Genomic DNA, 11,923 nt, shown 5'->3' with positions numbered 1-11,923 from the left:
TGCGGAGGACTGAGTGTGTATGTGTGCGCGCGCGCGTGTGCGAGTGTGTGCGCGCGCGCCTAGCTTACTGGAAAGGATTAGGGACCCTCTGTGTGTGCCAGCCCCAGTGTCTACCCTTAGGCGTAGGAGCTCCTGCAAGTGCTTGCAATAAACGCCGGCCCTCAGGCAGAGAGTGGTTGGGTGCACCTGTTTCTGATTATGTTGGTGAAGGCACAAGAATATGTGTGTCTTCGTATCTGTGTATCTCTGAATACATTTGGGTGGTGACCAAGTGTATTGGGGGGTGTCTAGGGATGTGTGTGTGGGGGGTATGTATCTGGGCACGTGTAAGTGTGTGTTTAATTTGTTGTGTGTACAAGGATCTGTATTATATAGATGTCTGTATCCTGAGGATGGATGGAAGTGATGAGTGTGTGTCTGTTTTTTGTTTTTGTTTTTGTTTTTGTTTTGAGACAGGGTCTCACTCACTCTGTCTCCCAGGCTGGAGTGCAGTGGCGCGATCTCGGCTCACTGCAACCTCCGCCTCCCAGGCTCAAGCGATTCTCCTGCCTCAGCCTCCCGAGTAGCTGGAATTACGGGGGTGCGCCACCACTCCCGGCTAATTTTTGTATTTTTAGTAGAGTTGGGGTTTCACCATGTTAGCCAGGCTAGTCTCAGACTCCTGACCTCAGGTGATCCACCCACCTCAGCCTCCCAAAGTGCTGGGATTACAGGCGGCAGCCACCGTGCCCGGCTGTGTGTGTGTTTTTGGAGTGCTGTGAGTATGTCTATCTCTGTGCATCTGAACGTACTGGTGTGTTGTATGAGGCTGTTATTGATGCCTCTGTCAATGCAGGAGTACGGAGAGACATTGAGAGTGTGTGTATTTCAGGCCGAGAGCGGTGGCCACGAGTGTAATCCCAGCACTTTGGGAGGCCAAGGCGGGCAGATCACTTGAGGCCAGGAGTTCAAGAGTAGCCTGGCCAACATAGCAAAACCCTGTCTCTACTAAAAATAAATTTTTTAAAAATTAGCCGGGCATAGTGGTGCATGCCTGTAATCCCAAGTACTCGGGAGGCTGAGGCGGGAGAATCGCTTGAACCAGGGAGGCAGAAGCTGAGATAGTGCCACTGCACTCCAGCTTGGCCAACAGAGTGAGACTCTGTCTCAAAAAAAAAAAAAAAGTGTGTATATTTCTGCAAGAGTGTGACTATTTGTGTCTATGAGTGTCCTTGCGTAGCTGTACTGGGTGTATTTGCAAGTGTCTTCGTGTATTATTCTGCTATCTGCAGTGTGTGCTGGGAGAAGGCTGTGTGGAGGTGAGCATGTGTGTCTAAGTGGGTTTGTATTTGAGTATGTGAATCTGGCTATATGCACATGGATGTGTGATTGATTGATTGATTGATTTTTTGAGACGGAGTCTCGCTCTATCGCTCAGGCTGGAGTGCAGTGGCGCGATCTTGGCTCACTGCAAGCTCTGCCTCCTGGGTTCATGCCATTCTCCTGCCTCAGCCTCTCAAGTAGCTGGGACTACAGGCACCCGCCACCACACCCGGCTGGTTTTTTGTATTTTTTTTTTAAGTAGAGACCGGGTTTCACCGTGTTAGCCAGGATGGTCTCGATCTCCTGACCTCGTGATCCACCCACCTCGGCCTCCTGAAGTGCTGGGATTACAGGCTTGAGGCACCACGCCCGGCAGATGTGTGATTTATGATGAGCAGTTCCTGACTATATTTTTGTGCATATATGTGTGTTTATATGTGAGTATCTTTGTGGATTTGAATATATGGTGGGTGCCTGTGACAGATTGTGTAGGCATGAAAGCAGGTATACCTGTGCAGTGGCTCATGCCTGTAATCCCAGTGCTTTGGGAGGCTGAGGCGGGTGGATCACCTGAGGTCAGGAGTTCAAAACCAGCCTGGCCAACATGGTGAAACCCCGTCTCTACTAAAAATACAAAAGTTAGCCGGGCGTGGTTGCCCACACCTATAATTGCAGCTACTTGGGAGGCTGAGGCAGGAGAATCGCTTGAACCCAGGAGGCAGAGGTTGCAGCAAGCTAGGATTGCACCACTGTACTCCAGCATGGGTGACAGAGTGAGACTCCGTCACATTAAAAAAAAAAAAAAAGAATGCCTGTGTCTGAATGCTTTTGTGAGAGTTCAAATGTGCATATTTATCTAGGAATTCATATCTGTGTAAGCAAATGTATTTCTGTGTATGAATCTGATTGTGTCTGTCAGTATGGAAGTGTGTGTGAACGTGTTGAGTACAAATATTTGTGTACATGAGTGCAATTGTGTGTTTATTTGTAAGGTCTAAGCGCCGATTTGTGGATTTTTGGTTTTTTTTTTTTTTTCTGTTTGTTTTTTTTTTGAGACCGAGTCTCGCTCTGTCACCCAGGCTGGAGTGCAGTGGTGCGATCTCAGCTCACTGCAAGCTCCGCCTCCCGGGTTCACGCCATTCTCCTGCCTTAGCCTCCCCAGTAGCTGGAACTACAGGCGCCGGCCAACATGCCCAGCTAATATTTTGTATTTTTAGTAGAGACGGGGTTTCATTGTGTTAGTCAGGATGGTCTCGATCTCCTGACCTCAGGTGATCCACCCGCCTCGGCCTCCCAAAGTGCTGGGATTATAGGCATGAGCCACCGCGCCCAGCCGGATGTTTTTAATATTTTAATATTTGCTTTTGTTCTATTGTTTGTTTTGTTGTTTTTTTTTTTTTGGACAGGATCTCACTCTTGTCACCCCAGGCTTGAGTGCAGTGGCACAATCATGGCTCACTGCAGCCACCATCCCTGGCTAATTTTTCGTTTTGTGTAGAATGGGATCTCCTTATATTGCCCAGGCTGATCTCAAACTCCTAGGCTCAAGGGATCCTCCCGCCTCGGCCTCCCAAAGTGCTGGGATTACAGGCATGTGCCACTGGGCTTGGCCCTCCATTGTATTTTTGTCAAAATATCCCCTGCACGCCTCCTAGCTGTATACAATTGTGAATGCACAAGTGTTTGTGTGAGTTCGTTCTTTACAGGCCTGGAAAGAAAAGTGTGTTACTTTCGGCCAGGCACGGTGGCTCAAGCCTGTAATCCCAGCACTTTGGGAGGCCGAGGCAGGTGGATCACTTGAGGTCAGGAGTTCAAGACCAGCCTGACCAACATGGTGAAACCCTGTCTCTACTAAAAATACAAAAATTAGCCAGGCATGGTGGCACACGCCTGTAATCCCAGCTACTTGACAGGCTGAGGCAGGAGAAGCGCTTGAACCCAGGAGGCAGAGGTTGAAGTGAGCTGAGATCTTGCCACTGCACTCCAGCCTGGGTGACAGAGTGAGACTGTCTCAAAAAAAAAAAAAAGAAAAGAAAAGAAAAAAGTGTGTTACTTTCAGAAAACACACACACACACACATACATAGGCACCTTGTCACCTTGTGAACAGGAATAAGTGCTCACAGACTCACACAAATATTCACAAATTCACACAAATATAAATGTCAGCTTCATGCACACAAATGCACTCAGAAAGTGATACGCAAAAAGATAACATACAGGCCAGGCACAGTGGCTCACTCCTGTAATCCCAGGTAACATACAGGCCAGGCACAGTGGCTCACTCCTGTAATCCCAGGTAACATACAGGCCAGGCACAGTGGCTCACTCCTGTAATCCCAGCACTTTGGGAGGCCGAGGCAGGTGGATCACCTGAGGTCAGGAATTCGAGACCAGCCTGGCTAACATTGTGAAACCCCATCTCTACTAAAAATACAAAAATTCCCTGGGTGTGGTGGCTGGCGCCTGTGATCCCAGCTACTCAGGAGGCTGAGGCAGAAGAATTGCTTGAACCCAGGAGGCAGAGGTTGCAGTGAGCTGAGATCGTGCCACTGCACTTTAGCCTGGGCGAAAGAGCAGGACTCCATCTCAAAAAAAAAAAAAAAAAAAAAAAAAAAAAAGACCGGGCCCAGTGGCTCACGCCTGTAATCCCAGCACTTTGGGAGGCTGAGGTGGGCGGATCACCTGAGGTCTGGAGTTCAAGACCAGCCTGACCAACATGGAGAAACCCATCTCTACTAAAAATAAAAAAAAAATTAGCCAGAGGTGGTGGTGCATGCCTGTAATCCCAGCTACTTGGGGGGCTGAGGCAGGAGAATTGCTTGAAACCAGAAGGCAGAGATTGCGGTGAGCTGAGATTGCACCACTGCACTCCATCCTGGGCAACAAGAGCAAAACTCCGTCTCAAAAAAATAAATAAATAAATAAATAAATAATTCCAGCACTTTGGGAGGCCAAGGCGGGCAGATCACCTGAGGTCTGGAGTTCAAGACCAACCTGACCAGCATTGAGAAACCCCATCTCTACTAAAAACACAAAATTAGCCAGGCACGGTGTCGCATGCCTGTAATCCCAGCTATTCAGGAGGCTGAGGCAGGAGAATCGCTTGAACCTGGGAGGTGGAGGTTGCGGTGAGCCAAAATCGCACCATTGCACTCCAGCCTGGGCAACAAGAGCAAAACTCCGTCTCAAAAAAAAAAAAAAAAAAAAAATGCTATGAAATGGAAAGACGCTGTGGCAAGCTGGTCTCCAAGACCCTTGACCCCGGATGGTGGCCCCAGAGCTAGCTCTCGGTTGAAATGGCACGTGTGTTTGGAGCGTGGGTGTCGTGGTCCGGAGCATGTGAGCAGGCGTGGGGGTGGGTGTGCCGAGGGAGGGGAGCTGGGGCGTGGGCCCTCCTGTCTGGATGTGCCCGTGCAGGAGTGGGTGTGGATGCGCAAAGGGGCCAGTGTCTGTGTGTGTGAGCACAGGTGCTGATGTGGATGACGCATGCCCCGGCTCCCGTCCCAGTCCCCTCGGAGGACCTAAACAAGGTCTTTTCCCCACTGGACCTCAGTTTCCCCATCTGGAGACCTGGGGTTCCCGGCCCGGGGAAGCATTTCCAGCAGGAAAGGGTGCTCCCGCCATAACCTGCCCCTCTGCGAGCTTGGCGTGTCCTGCCGGCTCACACGCGGGTTTGCTTTTCCTGGGATGGTTCCCATGACCTCCGTGGACCCCAAGGACAAACCCAGCAAAGGCGGCAAATGCAACTTGCTCACACACAATCCGGGGAGATGTGGGGTGGACGCACGGGTTCAGCTTCCCATCCCGGGAGGGGGCTGCAGTTTGGGAAGGATGGGTGGGGGGCCGTCCAAGTCCAGAGGTGTCGGTGCAGGTCGAGTGCTCCTGTCCCTGCCTCCAGGGGCCTCCACTGGCCCAACCCCCACACTGGGCGGACTGGAAAGCCTGGCTGGTCTAGACTGCCCCACCCACACACTGCAGGCTGGAATCAAGATCCCACCTGCCCCTGGGGCCTGTTCCTACGGCCTAGGCAGCCTCAGACACACTGGCTGCCCTGTGCGCATGGGGCGGCCCCTCCCCGAGCCCCCCTCCAGCCTCCCGCCTCCTCCCACACCTGGAGCTCTTTGGGCTCTTACACCTCCTAACTCATTAGACAGAGCCTGGTTATTAAGCTGGGGGTGGGGATGACTTAGAGGGTTTATGTGTCAGGAGTTCAGGATTTGGTTTGGGGGAGTATGTGAAACCCCATAAAATCATCTGCAAAATTCTACCTGTGTGTGCACTTCAGGGATCAGACTCATAGATGACAATTTCTGAGTGTGTTATATGCCCGACATCGTCTCATTAATCCTCACACCAACACCAGCATAATGAGGATTGTACCCATTTTACAGATGGAAAAACTGAGTCATACACCAAGGAGAATAGAAGGAGGCTTTGAGCCCCAAGTCACCAGATCTAGGGTCCACCAGCTGAGCCACTTTGCAGCCCTTCCAGTGCGAGGCTGGTTCACCCTTCTCTCAATGTCTATGACCTTCAGGACGGGCACAGTGGCGCATGCCTGTAATCCCAGTACTTTGGGAGGCTGAGGCGGGTGGATCACTTGAGGTCAGGAGTTCAAGAGCAGCCTGGGCAACATGGCAAAACCCCCTCTCTACTAAAAATACAAAAATTAACTGGGTGTGGTGCTGGGCACCTGTAATCCCAGCTACTCGGGAGGCTAAGGCAGGAAGATCACTTGAGCCTGGTAGGCAGAGGTTGCAGTGAGCTGAGATCGTGCCACCTCCCAAGTAGCTGGGATTACAGGCACCTGCCACCTCGCCCGGCTAATTTTTGTATTTTTAGTAGAGATGGGGTTTCACTATGTTGGCCAAGCTGGTCTCAAACTCCTGAGCTAAAGTGATTCGCCCACCTCGGCCTCCCAAAGTGCTGGGATTACAGGTGTAAGCCACCATGCCTGGCCAGTATGGAGTTTATTATCAGCACTCCCCAGGTACCTCAGGGAGACATGTCCAAAATATTTCAAAAGAATTATTTATATATAGTGTGTGTGTATATATATATATATGTAAATATTATGTTATATATGTAAATATTATATGCTATATATGTATATATGTTATATATATATTTGTAGAAATAGGGTCTCGCTCTGATGCCCAGGCTGGAGTTCAGTGGCGCAATCATAGCTCGCTGTAGGCTGGAACTCGTGGGCTCAAGCGATTCTCCTGTCTCAGCCTCCTGAGTAGCTAGGACTACAGGTGTGCACCACCACACCCTGCTAATTTAAAAAATATTTTGTAGAGATGGGTCTGGCTATGTTGCCCAGGCTGGTTTCAAACACCTGGCCTCAAGCGATCCTTCCACCTCGGCTTCCCAAAGTGCCTGGATTACAGGTGTGAGCCACCATGCCCAGCCACCATGCCCAGCCTCAAAATAATTTTTAAGAACAATATTGACTGGGCACGGTGGCACACGCCTGTAATCTCGGCACTTTGGGACGCTGAGGTGGGCAGATCGCTTGAGCCCAGGAGTTTGACAACAACCTGGGCAACACAGTGAGATCCTGTCTCCACACACACAAAAAAAATACAAAAATTAGCCAGGCGGGGTGGTGCATGCTTGTAGTCCCAGCACTTTGGGAGGCCGAGGCGGTAGATCACTTGAGCCCAGGAGTGCAAGACCAACCTGGGCAACATGGAGAAACCCCATTTCTATAAACAATACAAAAAATTAGCTGGGTATGGTGGCTTGAACCTGTAGTTCCAGCTACTTGGGAGGCTGAGGCAGGAGAATCCCTTGAGCCTGGGAGGTGGAGGTTGCAGTGAAGCGAGTTGTGATCATGCCACTGAACTCCAGCCTGGGCAACAGAGCAAGATCCTATCTCAAAAACAAAAACAAAACAAAAAACCAACATTCCGGGCACGGTGGCTCACACCTGTAATCCCAGCACTCTGGGAGGCTGAGGCAAGCAGATTACTTGAGGTCAGGAGTTCATGACCAGCCTGGCCATCATGGTGAAACCCTGTCTCTACTAAAATACAAAAATTAGGCCAGGCATGGTAGCTCACGCCTGTAATCCTAGCCACTTTGGGAGGTCGAGGTGGACGGATCACTTGAGATCAGGAGTTCGAGACCAGCCTGGCCAACTTGCTGAAACCTCGTCTCTACTTAAAAGACAAAAATTAGCTGGAAATCGCTTGAACCCAGGAGGTGGAGGTTGCAGTGAGCCAAGATCATGCCATTGCACCCCAGCCTGGGCAACAGAGCAAGACTCCATCTCAGTAAAATAAAATAAAATACAAAAATTAGCCAGGCGTGGTGGTGCACACCTGTAGTCCCAGCCACTTGGGAGGCTGAGGCAGGAGAATTTCTTGAACCCAGGAGGCGGAGGTTGCAGTTTGCTGAGATCACGCACCGCACTCCAGCCTGGGGCACAGAGGGAGACTCCGTCTCAAAAAACAAACAAAACAAAACAAAAAACAAATATTGTGCATGCCAAAGGCCATCCCTGTCCTTGCGCCTCATGACAGTTGCATTTAGATGCAATAAACTAATACGAGTGAAAGAAATCATTTCATGGCTGGGCGCGGTGGCTCATGCCTATAATCCCAGCACTTTGGGAGGCCGAAGCGGGTGGATCACAAGGTCAGGAGATGGAAACCATCCTGGCTAACATGGTGAAACCCTGTCTCTACTGAAAATACAAAAAATTAGCCGGGTGTGGTGGCACGCGCCTGTAGTCCCAGCTACTTGGGAGGCTGAGACAAGAGAATCACTTGAACCTGGGAAGCGGAGGTTGCAGTGAGCCAAGTTCGTGCCACTGGACTCCAGCCTGGGCGAAAGAGCGAGACTCCATCTCAAAAAAAAAAAGAAAAGAAAAGAAAAAGATCATTTCACCTAGGGATAAAATATTGGGACAATCACACAGTCTAGCAAAGGGGCTAGTGACAGTCAGGGTGGGAGCTGCTTTTGCTAGGGCAGTTGTCTGGGCAAGCTTCTTCGAGGAGGAGGGAGAGGTAGGGCAGGGAATGGGGCGATGAAAAGAAGCAGATGGGAGAAGAGCATTCTGGGCAGAGCAACTGGCAAGGACAAAGGCCCTGGGGAAGGACCAAGCTGGTGCTCAAGGAAGGTCACTGTCCCTGGAGTGCAGCCAGGAGCAATGCCAGGAGACGCCGGAGGGTGTTTTGCTGCCCAGACTCTCCCTGGTGAAGCACCACTTCTTCATTTTTTTTTTTTTTTTGAGATGGAGTCTCACTCGGTCACCCAGGCTGGAGTGCAGTGGCACAATCTCAGCTGACTGCAACCTCCGCCTCCCACGTTCAAGCAATTCTCGTGCCTCAACCTCCCGAGTAGCTGGGAGTGCAGGCGCACGCCACCATGCCTGGCTAATTTTTGTATTTTTAGTAGAAATGGGGTTTCACCATTTTGGCCAGGCTGGTCTTGAACTCATGACCTCAGGTGATCCGCCCGCCTCAGCCTCCCAAAGTGCTGGGATTACAGGTGTAAGCCACCGCACACGGCCCCATTCTTTTTTTTTAATTTTTATTTATTTATGTATTTATGTATTTATTTATTTTGAGGTGAAGTCTCACTCTGTTACCCAGGCTGAAGTGTGGTGACAAGATCTCAACTCATTGTAACCTCCACCTCCTGTGTTCACATGATTGTCGTGCCTCAGACTCCCGATTAGTTGGGAGTGCAGGCGCGTGCCACCATGCCCGGCTAAGTTTTTGTATTTTTAGTAGAGACGGAGTTTCACCATGTTGCCCAGGCTGAAAAATAAAACATTTAAAAATTAGCCAGGTATGGTGGTGCATGCCCGTGGTCCCAGCTGCTTGGGAGGCTAAGGCGGGAGGATCCTTTGAGCCCAGGAGTTTGAGACTGCAGTGAGCTATGATTGCACCACTGTACTCCAGCCTGGGTGACAGAGAGAGACCCTGTCAAAAAAAAAAAAAAAAATGACGTCGGATGATTATAATCCGAAGTATAAAATGAATATTTGTGAGTCCATACTGATGTCAAGAAATGAGCAGGCCAGGCGTGGTGGCTCACGTCTGTAATCCCAGCAGTTTGAGAGGCCAAGGCGGGAGGATCGCTTGAGGCCAGGAGTTCCAGACCAGCCTTTACAACATAGCGAAACCCCATCTCTACTAAAAATAAAACAAATTAAAGAAATTAGCTGGGTGTGGCAGTGCACACCTGTAATCCCAGCTATTCAGGAGGCTGAGGTGGGAGGATTGCTTAAGAGTGGGAGGTTGAGGCTGCAGTGAGCCATGTTTGCATAAGTGCACTGCAGCCTGGGCAACAAAGCAAGACCCTGTCTCAAAAAAAAAAAAAAGGAGCACATAATTTCATAATAGGGGATGAGGGACTTCTTCCCCGGCAGAAGAATTTCAAATAATTCATGTAGATGCTCTGCCCTCAAGGAGTGGAACGTAACTCTCCAATCCTTAGTTGTAAGCTACACGGGGTGCCTTCCTTCCAAAGAGCACAGTATGGAAGGAGGAAAGAGGAAAAAAAAGAATAACTTTACAGTAGAGAAACCTAACACACTACTCCAGCAGACGGTCAAAGACAACCTTGACAGTCAGAAATTATGTTGTTAGTATGTACTTTTATTTATTTATTTATTTTTGAGACACAGTCTTGCTGTGTTGCCCAGACTGGAGTGCAGTGGTGCAATCACAGCTCACTGCAGCCTCCACCTCCTAGGCTCAAGCAATCCTCCCCTCTCAGCCTCCTGAGTAGGTGGGACTACAGGTGGGTGCCACCACACCTGGCTATTTTTTTTTTTTTTTTGAGACAAAGTCTCATTCTGTCACCCAGGCTGCAGTGCTGTGGCGAGATCTGGGCTCACTGCAACCTCTGCATCTTGGGTTCAAGTGATTCTCCTGCCTCATCCTCCTGAGTAGCTGGGATTACAGGCACACACCACCACGCCTGGCTAATTTTTGTCTTTTTAGTAGAGGCAGGGTTTCACCATGTTGGCCAGGCTGGTCTCGAACTCCTGACCTCAGGTGATCCGCCCATCTCCACCTACCAAAGTGCTGGGATTACAGGCATGAGCCACCACACCCGGCCTCGCATGACATTTAATCATCACTTCTCCTTCCATTCAGCTGGGACAGTTTCTCAGGAACTGAGAGGCTAAGGCTGGAGAATTGCTTGAACCTGGGAGGTGGAGGTTGCAGGGAGCCAAAATCACGCCATTGCACTCCAGGCTGGGTGACAGAGTGAGACTCTGTCTCAAATAAATAAATGTGAAATCCTGCATGGGATCCTGGGACAGAAACAGGGCATTAAGGGAAAGCTGAAGAAACTGAATGAAGAATGGACTTTAGTTACTAAAAATGTATCCATATTGGTTCATTCCTGGGAGGCGGAGATTGCAGTGAGCTGAGATCGCACCCCTCCTCTCCAGTGTGGGCAGCAGAGCGAGACTCTGTCTAAAAAAAAAAAAAAAAAAAAAAAATTGGTTCATTGATTGTATCAAATGTGCCATACCAGTGTAAGATGTTAATAAAAGGGGAAATGTATTGTGTATGTGTTGGGGGAGAATGAGTGTACTCAAACTCTCTGTACCATCTACTTGATTTTTCTGAAAATTTAACACTGTTCTTCAAAAATGTCTATTAGCTGGGTATGGTGGCACAAGCCTGTAGTCCCAGCCACTCAGGAGGCTGAGGCGAGAGGGTCACTTGAGCCCAGGAGTTGGAGGCTGCAGTGAGCTGTGATCACACCACTGCACTCCATCCTGGGCAACAGAGTGAGACCTTGTCTCCAAGAAAATGAAAATAAAAGGCCGGGGGCGGTGGCTCACACCTGTAATCCCAGCACTTTTGGAGGCCAAGGCGGGCAGACCGCCTGAGTTCGAGAGTTTGAGACCAGCCTGACCAACATGGAGAAATCCCCGTCTCTAATAAAAATACAAAGTTAGCCGGGCGTGGTGGCGCATGCCTGTAATCCCAGCTACTCTGGAGGCTGAGGCAGGATAATTTCCTGAACCTGGGAGGCGGAGGTTGTGGTGAGCCGAGATAGCGCCATTGCACTCCAGCCTGGGCAACGAGAGCGAAACTCCATCTCAAAAAAAAAGAAAATGAAAATGAAAATAAAAAAATAAAAAATTCTATTAATACAGGAAGGAATTTAAAAGGCATGCAGAACATGAGCCCAGCTGTCATAAAATTACTGTGTGAAATTACTATAATGATTCTATTTATTTATTTATTGAGAGAGGGTTTCACTCTGTCACCCAGGCTGGAGTGCTTCACTCTGTCACCCAGGCTGGAGTGCAGTGGTGTGATCATGGTTTGCTGCAGCCTGGACCTCCCAGGCTCAAGCAATCCTCCCACCTCAGCCTTCCAAGCAGCTGGGACCACAAGCGTGTGCCACCACATCTGGCTAATTTATTTTTTATTTTGCAGAGATGGGGTCTCGCTATGTTGCCAGGCTGCACTAGAACTCCTGGGCTCCAACGATCCTCCTGCCTCGGCCTCCCAAAGTCTTGGGATCACATGCATGAGCTACTGTACCCAGCCTTTAAAGGTTCTAAAAGCTGGCCAGGGCGCGGTGGCTCATGCCTGTAACCCCAGCACTTTGGGAGGCCGAGGCAGGGAGAT

The sequence above is a fragment of the Gorilla gorilla genome, chromosome 20 (genome assembly GCF_029281585.2).
Source record: "Gorilla gorilla gorilla isolate KB3781 chromosome 20, NHGRI_mGorGor1-v2.1_pri, whole genome shotgun sequence".
NCBI lineage: Eukaryota > Metazoa > Chordata > Mammalia > Primates > Hominidae > Gorilla > Gorilla gorilla.
This window is presented reverse-complemented; position numbering follows the sequence as displayed.